At 52.0% G+C, this 13,521-nt stretch overlaps 1 long non-coding RNA gene across 3 annotated transcripts in view; it reads left to right on the forward strand.

The window, feature by feature from the left end:
* The window catches only part of LOC125754300 (uncharacterized), a 29,673-nt gene that overhangs the window by 14,194 nt on the left and 1,958 nt on the right, over nt 1-13,521 (forward strand). Inside the window, exons 2-3 of one of the 3 annotated variants that reach the window (XR_007408188.1) lie at nt 11,792-12,316; nt 12,570-12,719. This is a non-coding gene — a long non-coding RNA (uncharacterized LOC125754300). Of the gene's footprint in view, nt 1-11,791; nt 12,720-13,521 lie in introns of all 3 variants that reach the window. The other 2 variants (XR_007408187.1, XR_007408186.1) reach the window with 2 other exon arrangements.

Genomic DNA, 13,521 nt, shown 5'->3' on the forward strand with positions numbered 1-13,521 from the left:
CCGCAGAGGCTGGGGGAAGTCACCCAGTAACGGGATGAAGAACGCTGAGCATCATTTGATCATTTATTCGTGTCACTCGTGCACTGAACAAATATTTGGGGAGCAGCGCTATGTGGTGTAGATACCAAACAACTCAAACAAGATTATTAATTTTAGCTCATTGCTGAATTGTTTTTTTTTTCCTAAAGCACTGTGCTTCCTACTTACGCCCCTTTTCTTTTCAAATTGGACAGATGGTGGGGTTTAGATAAAACCCGATTTTTAAACATGTGGAATCAAGACTTTAAGTCGGGTTTTTCAGGGAAGGGCTTGTGGCCACAGTAAACCTCCAGGAAAAAAGAAAATAGGTTGAACTAGCCATCGCTATCGAGATGTAAAGAAACTGCCTTTGTTGGTGTGCGGAAATGTAAAGCCCGACTCGTTTTGATTAAATTAACTCTTTAAAAACTTCTTTTACACTTTCTCTCCCCACCCCTTTTGGTAGATAACAGTTTCATAAAGGCATGTATGTGGAAACCCTTTTTATTTCAAGGAAGACTGCCTATGTGGCCCTATTTTTGTTCAGAATGATTTCCCGCTTCGTGCTTCAAGGCATTACCCGCATCATTTATGTGGGTGTCTGGAGAATTTCTATTTCTTAAGATTTCTGATCATGACCAAATTTCATTCAGGTGCTGCTCCTCTTCAAATAAAAAAGTTGGGATAAAACCTTTATCTTGGTTTGACAGAAAAAGTGAAGGGAGAGATGTCCCAATTCTCTCGGTTTCCATTAACTTTAAGCAGAAGCTTTGCCTGTGGAAAAGGAGATACCCTGACGGCGAAGAGAGCGAGCAGGTTAGTGGCTTTCCGGCCACCGCGGAGGACGTCGCTCACGAGCACCTGGACAGCCCGGGGTCCAGGCCCACGGGGGGCCGCGAGCACCGAGCACCCCACACCCTGCACCCTGCACCCCGGGCCACGGGCCACCTGCACCTTCACGGGGTCGCCGTCTGAGCTCCTTTCCCCGCGCTCCGGCCCCGGTGCCCACAGCTTGTCAGCGTCCACCTGTCGCTGTCTTCCCGGGTCACACCCCCCCCACCAAATGCATTTATGGGATCGAAGAATCTCCATGATATTACATTTGGTTTCAAAGTATGAAGATTTCAGGAAATAGGGAAAAACAATTGCTCAGATGCCACTTCCCACAGGAAGCCAGGGTTGGTTCTGGGCCCCCTCCCCCTCCCCCCCATCCTGGCAAAGTAGAAGATGCTGTTGGGGGGGCTCCAGAGGCCCGCGTGGGGCCGGCGGTGAGGGCCAGGCCACCGCGTGCTCAGCGCCGCCGTGGCTGGGAAAGAGTCTGAGCGGGGACAACCCAGGGATCGTCCCAAGGGGAGCCCTCACTTGAGAGGCAGTGGCTGGATGCGTGGAGCAGAGGGCCAAGAGCGGGGCGGGCAGGGCCGGGGCCAGGGCCGGGGCATCGGCGACGCCGGGCTCACCCCCCCTTACCTGCCGCCCAGCCCTGCGAACCACAGGGACCCCGTGGCCCTGTGACCGCCCCGCCTGACCCCGGAGCACCGGGCGCCAGCTCTGCTGCTGCAGGAAACACAGCCAGGCGCCGTGTGTCCCCCGAGGCGAGCTGCTGGCGCCGGAGTCATGGGTCACCCGTTGGGGACCCACGCGCGGCGGCAGCCGAGGCGCCCAAGGCTCTGCCTGGAGACCAGGGATCCCGAGGCCGAGGGCAGCTCCGGGGCTTTGCTGGGCGGTTGTCCACCTACTTTGGGGAATGGAACCAGGAACTGGGTGTTTTTTGTTGTGAGGCAGCCGCCGGCGCTTCCCCTTGGAAAACTCGGCTCCCAGAACCTTCTCGGCACCGTGGCCTCAGGGGCGGAGGCGGCCGGTGCCCGCAGCCCCTCTGCACCTCCCTCCCCGCCCCCGGGACCCCCAGCAGCAGAGGCGGCCCCCCGGCTCCCCATCCGCACTCAGGCCACGGCAGGTCCTCCCGGGACGGGCACCGAGCACCCTAGCACCCCAGCCCCCGCGGCCCTGCTCGCCCCATGGGGACACCCGGGCTCACCCCGGGTCAACAGGCTGGCTCAAGTCACGCGTGGTGCATCCCTTCTCCACCGCCCGGATAGGAATGGTCGTGGATCCTAAATCCTAAAAAGCTAATTCTGCACCCCCGGGATCCTTCAGGCCCCTGGACGTAATGACGGTGCGAGGGCCTTTGGGGATAAAGGGGAAGCGAGGCTATTTGATGCTCCTCCTGGGGTACCGCTCCTGCCCCGACTCCCCAGCTTCGGTGCTGCTTCCCCCTGGCTCACCTGCAGCCTCCTCGCGAGGCCTTCCCCACCCCCACCACCGGGACCAGGTGACTTTTGCAGCAATTACCTTAATTAGTATTAGGATACTTTGTACCGAAGGAGCAGAACCAGGCTTCCCGTCCTTCAGCGCCCCCACCCCGAGCCTTGGCTCCCCCCACGCCTCCCACCCGGGACGTGGCCTCAGCGTCTGTCTCAGGCCGAGTGGGCCTGTGACACCAACGCAGGCGGGCGCGGGCTCGTGAGCAGCACCTGCCGGTTCCTGATGGCTCTGGAGGCCGAAGTGCGAGACCAGGGCCCGGCGGGCCGCCCGCGTCTGGGGGCAGCTCCCTGGGGTCTCCGGCCCACGGCGTGAATTCACCCCTGTGGTCTCACCCCAAGGCCCCACCTTCGAATCCCGGGGTTGGGATTTGAACATGTGAATTTTGGGGGCAAACAAGCACGCGGTCTGCAGCGACAGGCGAGTCTCCCCTTGTCATGTCGCTATGTCACCGCGATTCCCTACTACGTGTCGGGTAAAACCAAACTCTCCAGCCTGGCCCAAACCCCAGACGAAGAGAGAAAGGATGATATGAGCTTCCCTTTTTTTTTTTTTTTTTTTTTTAAAGAGTGCCTTTACCAGTAGGTGTAGATTTTCTTTTTTAAGAATCTGCTCTTATGAATGTACAATGGCCCGAACTCTCACTGGACATTCTCTTTCTTTTTTCTACTCATACTGATGAGGGACACTTTAATTTTTTGCCATATTTTCCTCAGATTTTGTGTGCCGGTTTTACTTCCCACACCTTTGGAAAATACCTTTGCTAGTACCTGTGACTCTCTTTAGTTGGGGTTCCAAGCCTTTTTAATAGGATCGTGTTGTCCTCTCTTGTTCCCTTCCCTCCTCCTGTTGCTCCTCCTTGTACCAGCTCTTGAGCCCGACGTGCCACGGGTCTCCTCCTCCTATTTCAGCCATCACAGGTCTTTCATAGACTCACAGCCTCAACATGGTAGGGTTGAGTGGGACCTTCGGCAATCAGGGCCAGCCCATCATCCTACAGATGAGAACACTGAGGCTCAGAAAGGGACGCAAGGTGGCCACCGCGGCAGGGGAGGGGCCGGAGGGGACCCTTGATCCTCAGTGCCGCACCCCCACCATGGGGCATCAACACCACTCAACTTTCTCAATTTCTTTAGCACATCATGAGCCCCTTCTATGATTAATTAGATTATTAATGTTTCCTGTAAGAAATTTAAGACTGGGGCTCCGGGGCGGCTCAGTTGGTTAAGCGGCCAACTCTTGGTTTCAGCTCAGGTCATGATCTCAGGTCACGGCATTGAGCCCCGCATGGGACTCTGCTCGGCGGGAGTTGGCTTCCCTCTACCCCCCACCCCTGCTTGCAGGCACGCGCGCGCTCTCTCTAAATACATAAATCTTAATAAATAAAAAATAATAAACAAACAAACAAATAAATAAATGAAAGAAATGGAAGACCAACCAGGTTTCCCTGTTTTCTTTCTCTTCTCTTCCTTTACTCAGGGAATGTGGTTAGGGTGCTTTTTCAGGTCTGAATTGGGTCTGTAGATCCGAATTGTTTGGTAAATTCAGGTCAATATGCAGCTAGAAAGCAACCAAAGCGCGTCATGCACTGCTCGGCTCAGAGAGCAATGCTGATGCCCCGAATTCCCCGACGACACAGAGACACTGAGATCCAACACCTGGCCTGGCTGAAGTGGACTCCCTGGTCTTTCCCTGGGCCATTCTGTCAAGGATTGCTTTGACAGTTCTGTGGAAAAGGAAAAGGGACAATGTTGCTGATCTTAAACAGGACACAGATGACAAATAGGAGGTTAACGCCCACGAATGGAGCAGTTTGTGAATAGAATTAACTAACTGAAATGGGTGTGTGATGCTTATGACCTTCATTTTTCTGTTGTGTTTTTTTGCTTTTTTAAAAGATTTATTTATGAGAGAGAGACTGAGAGAGTGAGCACGGGGGCTGGGGGCCGGGGAGGGGCAGAGGGAGAGAGAGACAATCTTTTTTTTTTTTTTAAGATTGTATTTATTTATTCATGAGAGACACAGGCAGAGGGAGAAGCAGGCTCCATGCAGGGAGCCCGACGTGGGACGCGATCCTGGGACCCCGGGGTCATGCCCTGAGCCGAAGGCAGGTGCTCGATCGCTGAGCCCCCCAGGCATCTGGAGAGAGAGAACCTTAAGCGGCTCCATGTCCAGTGCAGAGCCCGATGCGGCTCTCGATCTCATGACCCCGGGGTCACGTCCTGAGCTGAAATCAAGAGTCGTGGACACTGAACCGCCTGAGCCACCCAGATGCCCCCGTTTATGAGCAGACCATGCTATGGTTTAAATAGAGGCTCCCTTTCCAAGAAGTGATATATCTCAGCCCTGAGAAGGGTCATCCTCCTGCCCAGGCCCACACAGTGGCCGACTCAGAAGGGGTGGGCTGCGCATGGCTCAGTGCCCGCCGTACAGGGAGGACATTACATTTATTAATCAACTGAAAACAATCCCTTTCCTGCTGTCGGAGGCCCTTGCTGAAGCTGTGGGCGTGTTCTGAAAGGCTGGTTAAAGACCCACGGCCCTTTGATTGTGACACTAAAGTTTTTTCTTTGGTTGGTTTTACTTCCTTTAGTTACGATAAAGCGGAGATCAGGTGACAGTTGCGCCAGTCCAGGCATTGGAGGGGAGCTGCGTGCCCCGAGCCGTGGTTAGGAAGGCCCCTGGGGGGGACCGTTGTCTGTCCAGCCTCCATGCCATCCGGTCGTCGTGCTGCGGAGCAGACCTCTGGTGGCCCGTGGGCCGGGCGCCTCACAGGAAGCATAGCCCTACTCAGGTACCAGAAATGCCACCACCTGCGGGTGTTGCAGAACGTGATTCCAGAGGTAGGCGTTGGCCAAGTGTAAAGTGCCCCACGGCTCTGCTGCGGCAGAGCGGGGTTCACCCTGGGGCTCGATGCCCCATGCCCCTGGCCGCAGGGCGAGGTCCCCAGCTCCCGGGAGTCCAGCTGGCCCCCCCGGGAGGCCGGCACTTCAGCAGGAGGCTGACGCATGGGAATTGTTTGCTGTTTTCAGTTGAACAACTGGTTTACCATAATGGAATTCCAGATCAGTGGACCCACCCAGTGGGCCCCTCTCTTTTTATAATCGCAGTTAGTGCAGTAAACAAGGTGCCAGAAGAGGTGCCGGGCAGCGTGGCAAGAGCGTGCCCTTCCCATGGCTTCCGGAGTGCGCAGCTAGTGGCGCCCGGGATGCGGACACCAAGGAGGCCACCTTGGTCAGATTGCTTGTTCTCACGTGGCCAGCATCTAGAGCAGTGGGAACAGGAAATTAGGACGCTGCAAGGGGAGGCCCATTGCTTTTTCTCAGAGTAATCTTTACATTTTTTTTCTCTTATTGCTTGAATGATTTGCACTTGGCGAGCTGCAGTGCTGCCTCCTTCGGTGACAATTCAGGGAGGCTCCCTCACCTTCAGGATCTCCCAGGAAGCGGGGGTAACACTCAAAAGAGCTAACGACTGGTGGGATGCACGTGCTGGCCAGCGGGATCGGGCCCCGGCCGGGAACGTTAGCTGCAGGCTGAATAGGAGCCCTCCTGGATGTCTTCTGTTGCGATAACGTGGGGTTTGTGGGGGACTGTCCATAGCTAGCGGTTTGGAGTGCTCATCTCGGGGTTCGCCAACTTGGTGGAGATGCCCAGATGATTCAGTCTGTGGGTTGCTCCCCTGTTGCCTGTTCGTTCCGGTATACGTTTGCATTAGGGGTTGAAAACGCATGGACAGCGCGGCGTGTTGGCACAAGCTCTGGATCAAGTGACCAGAAAGCTCTGTATCCATGTCCCAACCTGCTGCTGACCAGCAACGTGGGCCTGGATAAACCCATGGCCTCACACTTTATTATAGAACAAAGGCCCTGGACCAAAGCCCTCTCGGTTCCATAGTTCGTTTAGATTGGACACCCATGCTTGCTCATACGTCGTGAACAAAAAGCCTTTCTGAACCTTCAGCCTTCCGAGCCGTGGAAGGGCTTGGTCTCCTCTGCGTGGAAATCCGCGATGGCTATGCCGTCGCCCCGGAGGAGGACTTTCTCCTACCTTCATAAGATCCGTATCTTTGGTGGTTGGGTACCATGAAGTAAATAAAGGAGTGTCGTGAGTTCAGGAGTTCAGGCACCTGGTGTTCTATTCCGTCTTATAATATCCTGTCCCACGACCCTGGCGCAGTTTCTTAAATGGAAAACACCAGCCCGGCGGGAAGTCTGGAAGCGGCGTGGTGGAGGGAGGTGCCTGCTTCATCGGCTGCCAGCCTCACTCTGCAGACTGCAAAAGACGAATAAGAGGGATGATTTTGTCCCTTTTTCTACATCTCTTTGGTATCAAAGAGCTGGCCTGGATCTGCTCCTTACTGCAAGGGGGGGTAAGCAGACTCCCCCAGTGCCTCTGGCTCCGCGGCCGCGCCGGCCACCAGTCATCCTCTGCCCGCCCCTTCCTGCCACTGCATTTTATTGAGGGTTAAAAATCGATTTCCTCAAGACTGTGGCAAGAAAGAAGCATTGTTCCTGCCTCCCTCACATGTGGGTAGGTAGACAGGGCTGGCTTGCCAAGTCCACATCTCCGTGTGGGGTAAATTACTCCTTCCACTGATCATAAAATAAGCATCTGACATTTCCTGCAAATGCTCTCTTTCTTCATACAGAATTAACCTGCCAAAAACATTGTGTTTACAATCTAAATATTTGGATTATAAGCCAAAAGGGTGGGGGAGTCTGTCGTCCTCCATATTATGCACCGTGATGTGTCCAATGAATGTTAATCATGATAATAATAAATAATCAAAAAATAACATGTGGAGGGGGAACGTGTGAGGAGTCAGGAATGGTGAATCGAATCGGTCTTGAGAATTGTTTGGAGGAAGAAATGAAAAGATGCCTCCTCGCCGCCCATCCCCTTGCAGATCCTCTCCTGGTTTTAGGACCGAGAGCCAGGTGGGAATGGCAGGCAGAAGGGTGACGTTTCCTGCGGGCCCCGGCCAGGCGCAGGGTTGACAGCCCGGAGCACCGTCCCTGGCCATGGAAGCCTAGAGTCGGGGTCCGCGCTCCGACGGTTCTAAGCGACCTCTCCGAGCCCTGACCTCGTCCGTGCCGCGCGGCTTTTCTGAGTGTTCAGTGGGACAGTGCACAGGAGCCCTAGTGAGGACTCACCAGGTGAGGTCAGGTGAGGACTCACCACGCTGGGCGGTGCCCCGGCCGTGCCTCCTCTCCCGCGCGGGGCGGCCTGCTTCTTTCTGGGATCATGTCTCTCTTCTTCGGGACAACAGCACTTTCAAATAGTCTGACCTACTGTCTCCACAAATCAATAAAATAACGGAGAAATCCCAGCAATTGATAAATAGTAACCGAATGGGTCCAAGCAGGAATACGATGAAAATACACGCGTCACAGAAACTGAGCCACCGGCCCAAGGACTTCGGGGATTAACGGGGACACGTGTGCGTGTGGGGCCACGTTCAGGCAACGGTGTGCATGTGTGTGCTGTGGTTTGCGCGGTGAATTCGGAGAACACTATAGAATCTGCGAGTTGGGGGCAATGCAAAGTGATGCAGGCCAAGGCGGGGCCGGGGAGGAGACCGCGATTTCCCCAGGACTATTCTATGGAGGTAGGTAATTTAAAATGAATTCGGAATTGTGTCAGAGGGTCGGAATCGTTTTCTTTTAAGTTTCTGTTTTATTTCAACATCAGAATAACTGTGAAGGGATGACCGGCATTTGATTGGACACGACACTTCGTAAGGAATCATAAAATCAGACCGAATTAAATTTCTAGACACAGAAGCTGTGTCTAGAGTTTTGATTTGAAAATGATGGTTGACGTACTCATCATCAAAATTCCCGAAGCACAAGACGTCGTCCACGCCGAAGACACACGCAGGAAGGTGCCATGTCTTTGTCCCTGAAATGGTGGCCACACAGCACACATGACTCACGCTCATGGAGGTGCGTCCTAGGCCTGAACTCGGGGACCTCCTTCCTGGCTTTGTGTTCATACATGGTGATAAAGGGAAAGCATCCTCAGAATTTTAAATCATGATGCCCCTCTGGGGGTTGAGATAGAAATTTCACTAACAATGATGGAGAGTAAACCACCCTCGGTGGTGACGGAAGGGACGAGCTGGTCTGTGCATCTGTGGTTGTGACTTGGAGGTGGCCGGAGAGCTTTGGGCGCAGTCGCGGTGTGGGACAATGGCGTCTGGTGGCCTCCCTCCAACCCAACCGCGTTCCATCATCTGGAGAACTGATGTGCTCGTAGGAAGGTGGTGAGCAGAGGACCCTGAAGGGACAGAGAGGGCTGGGCTCTAACACGAGCGTTCAGGGCTGTGGGCCACCTTGGACGGTGGCCGCACGCAGAACCAACAGGTAGGATACTCTGAGCAGCTCCTCTTGCTGTGATCTCATGTTGACCAAGCCCTTCCCGATGATTAAAGAGTCGCCTATTTAGATTTCCAGACAGGAGAATCTGTACTGAGCCGCGTTTGGAGCGTCTAAGCACCCTGGCATATTGTGGTTCTTTTTTTTTTTTTTTTTGTAAATTTATTTTTTATTGGTGTTTAATTTGCCAACATACAGAATAACACCCAGTGCTCATCCCGTCAAGTGCCCCCCTCAGTGCCCGTCACCCAGTCACCCCCACCCTTCGCCCACCTCCCCTTCCACCTCCCCTAGTTCGTTTCCCAGAGTCAGGAGTCTCTCATGTTCTGTCTCCCTTTCTGATATTTCCCACTCATTTTTTCTCCTTTCCCCTTTATTCCCTTTCACTATTTTTTATATTCCCCAAATGAATGAGAACATATGTTTGTCCTTCTCCGATTGACTTACTTCACTCAGCATCATCCCCTCCAGGTCCATCCACGTTGAAGCAAATGGTGGGTATTTGTCGTTCCTAATGGCTGAGGAATATTCCATTGTACACATAGACCACAGCTTCTTTATCCATCATCTTTCGATGGACACCGAGGCTCCTTCCACAGTTGGGCTATTGTGGACGTTGCTGCTATAAACATTGGGGTGCAGGTGTCCTGGCGTTTCATTGCATCTGTACCTTTGTGGTTCTATTAACTGCCTCAGTGAGGAGGAGACAGAAGTGACTTCTTCTGTGCCGAGGAGGAGCAGAGTGAAAAACAGGCTTTGGAGGGCTTTGGAGTCCCAGGCCTGCTCTGTCGAGGTCCCGTACATACCTCCACCGGCCCATAGAAGCTTGACAGGGGCGTAGATACGTCTTCATCCTCTGGCGTCCTGGTGTGCGCCTGTGTAACATACGGGCTCGTGCATGTGTGCGTTCTGAGAGCACCAGCCCCCAGCAGTGTCCCTTCTCGCTTCGGGTCTTCATAAGCATGCCCAGTCCCCAAGGCTGCAGCACTGGGCACAAAAGTAGCCTCTACGGCGCCAAGGAGCAGGTCATAGAGCCCCAAGTAACCTTCAAGCACCGATCACTGTGTTCGCGTTACACCGTGTTCTATTTTCTGGAAGACCCCTCGTCTTCCAGGGGGATGGATTGTTGATGCCAGTTATATTCCTTTAACACATTTATTTACTGATGAGGATGCAACCTATTTTCTCATTGAGAAGCAAAACAAAACAAAACAACTGTAGACCGACCCGAAAAAGCCAGAGCCTCCGTAACTACCACCATTTTTGTTCCCAGTGCTCCAGATTTTGGAGAGTTACAGAATCAGGCTTCCTAGTTAAAAGGTTAAAAGGGACCCTTCAAAAGGGCCTTCTATTTCAAATGAGAACAAAAAGAAATCCGTTTATATCAGCACCCCGTTTACACACGTGTGTACACGCCACCGGTAGACACGGACGCATACACAGAGCTGAAATAAAAGCTCAACAGGATGATACTTTGCTTGCTGCATGGTGTGTAGGCTGATAGGTTTTATTCTATTTCATGAGGATATTTCTGGTCACTAACCCCCTCAACTGGTTTTACAGTCGGTAATGGAGTACGTGTGCGTGCACGTGTGCGGGTGCGTGTGACTCGCTGAGTTCGACCCTTACCCTCTGCTTGAATCCTATCCCTTAATTCCTTTCCAATCCCCACTGTAGGAGCAGGGACCCGATGGGAGGTGTCCTACGTACCTGTCACTGGCGGGGGGTGCCCTGATGAGTCGCGCAGAGGGACCCGGGGGAAGGCAGGCAGGCTGGCGAGGAGAGTGCCAGGTGGCAGGCAGCGCCGGGCACACAAGCAAGCCGGGTAGGCACACATGCAGCCTCAGGCAGAGCCAGGAAGAACGTTGCCACATCCTTAGAGGTCTTCCATGCTGTCGGCTTCTGCGAGTCGTCGCGCTCGGATGCCTGCACCCTGGCACGGCAGGACCCTCTGGGGACACTAGTGCTGTCGTCTGCACGCGAAGGCTGCAAGCCTGGTGTGCGTTCACCTCCTCTGGGGACATGCTGTTTCTGATTTAATAATGATAACAGGATCAGCGACGATAATGAAAACCGTTACAATAACCTCCGCGATTTCCTGGGCGATCCGTACGTACCAGCACGCGGTGCACATTCTCTTATTTAATTTTCACACCGACCCTTGTAAGGGGGCCCTGTTTTCCGGATCAGGAGATGGAAGCTTGCCGAGACCTAACGATTGGCCGCTGTCGTCCCACTAGTAAGCGGCGAAGCTCGGGTTTGAACTTCCGTCTGTGCAAGCCCGTGTCTGCTCAACCCAACGGCAGTACGCTCAGGTTTCATGGAGCCGGCCAGACGACTTCAGATCCGAGGGACCGCGTTCCCTAGGAAGTCGTATCCACCCTGCCTTCCAGGGTTCCTGTGTTTTCTGAAACCGATGTCTATTATCTTGTTATTCCAGAGACATGCGGAGAAGCCAGAAGAAAGATAGTAACCTTTCTTTTAAAAAATGTTTTTTGAAGATGATGGGGAAAGTATGACATTCTCTAAAGGGAAAGCACCGATATTTCTATTTGCCTGCCACCTGGATACCAGCTAATGTTTATAGGGGCAAAAATCCATGCATCATATGTGTGTTTGCACTTCTATTTGCAGAAGATTTTTATTTAGGAAAACTCTTTAGTAAATCAAAGTGTAAACAAAATCTAGCTTTCGTATTGTAGAATGCAAAATGGGAAATAAAAACATAATCGTGAAAGGCAGACATTTATTTACATAGTACGACATTATAATCACTGTGATTTAGACCATGGGCTTTACTTAAGTGAGAGCAAAACCCCGGGAATATAAGTGTAAGTCCAACTCTTTAATTTGCTAATTACATTTCCCGGTGATAGAATGAGGCTTATCATCGGTGTGGGTGGTGTTTTATTATGTTATTTTATTAATATGTGAGGAAGAGGCTATAAAGATGGTGCAATATTCCTACTTAATACACAGATATTTTAAGCCTGAAGTCAGTAATTATGAATAAAATTAAAATCCGTTGCATATTAGTTATAGAAAATAATATACAAACTTAATTATATCTTCTAGGGAGCAGTTGTTAATTCCAGTCCGGACTCTTCATCATTAGAGAAATGAAATATTGGACAAAGCGGTAAATTTGAAGAAGAAAGACAGAGAGTGGAATCATAGACCTTCAGAGCCGGGTGGAGGGCCTGACGGGCCCTGCGTGAGCAGGTGGGGGGGGCACGGCTGATGCAGGCAGCTCGCACCTCCAGGCCCTGGACAGCCCCTGCGGGGAAGCCAGGGTCTCCCTACGTGCAGGTGGCGAGTTCCTCCGGATTCGGCGTTCAACCGAACGACTGTCTTGGGCAGACTCTGGACCTTAGCGCAAAAAAGGGGCCTAGGGGACAGCAATCAAGAAACCGAAAAGCAAAATGACAAGTTCTTCGTGATGGAACCACACACGACAATCCCTCAGTGTTTCAGTTTGCACGTCCCGTGGCGCTACGGAAATACGACACACTCCGGGAATCCAGAGGAGCTCCCTACGCGACATACCAGGGTGATGCCTGCTGTCCCATGAATCACGACTGCCTTCAGGTCGGCCTCACGGTGAGCGCCCTTAAGCACCCCAAGTCTCTGTGGCTACGCACACCAGCCTGGGGTAAAAATAAGACTCTCTCCAGGCTGATGACCTTCCCGTGAATCAACAGAATTTCTGACAGTAAGCCTGCACACATGGTTTTCTCGACACGTGAGCCACTTGTTTTTGAGCTAGAGAGACATGCTGAAAGCCTCAGGGAAAAATAGCACTTAAGCATAAAAACAGCCTTTTCCATTGAGCAATCCGTCCCTGTTCTCATAGGAGAGCTGGAGCCATATGTGTTAATGGCCTCCACTGTGTGCTTGGAGTTACGATGGGTGAATACCGACGACCCCAAGGACCTCTGAAAGAAACGCAGACGGACCAAGCCAGGCTTTGCCCTCCCCAGAAACCCAACCCCCTAAGCCCCAGGTGACTTTTTTCTCTTTTCCATAAACACCTCCAAAAACTAGCAACCCTTTATTGAGTAGGGTTCTCTGTGTGCCAGGCTTTGTGCCAAGTGCAGGACCGTACGGGATTTTTGCGATGACCCCGTGAGAAAGTCCTTAGTACCTCCGTGGTACACATGGGGCTTGGAGAGGTTAAATGATGTGCTCTGACGACACAGAGCTGACATATAGACCCAGGCTGTCGAGAAACACGATCCCCCTCTCAACTGCTCAGCAAATTAGAAGTAGCGTTATTGCTTTTATTATTACCCCCTTTGAAATAATCAATCTTAATTCCGAGTTAGCAAGTATTTTCCCTAATATCAGATCACCAGCCTGGTTGGTAGCAGAAGAATTGATGGGCCCTGGAAACCTGACATTAATTCCGGACCCCTTCCTTCCTGAGCTGAAAAATATCGAGAATCAGGCAGCGACCTTTATTTTGCCATTTGAATGGATGTACTGTTATTTCATAATAGAATGTTTATGTGCTTTTTTACATCAGAAATGTGCTTCATTATTTGGTAGTTTTCTGACTCCTGGATGACATAGTGGCTCTTCAGCTGGTGAAGACTGATTATCTCTGGTTTATAACACTGGAGCTTAATTAATTTACATATTCCTTATGGGGTTTGGAGAAGAAAATTCTTAAAAGTTAATGGGCTAGTTTTATATTTAGTCAATATATCTTTAGTACAACTCTGGGCAACAACATTTCATGTCACACAGCTTCAGTGCAATAATAATAGTAAAAGGGAGGTTGTTGATGGCTTGAACCAAAGCTT

This window comes from Canis lupus, chromosome 34, assembly GCF_003254725.2.
Source record: "Canis lupus dingo isolate Sandy chromosome 34, ASM325472v2, whole genome shotgun sequence".
NCBI lineage: Eukaryota > Metazoa > Chordata > Mammalia > Carnivora > Canidae > Canis > Canis lupus.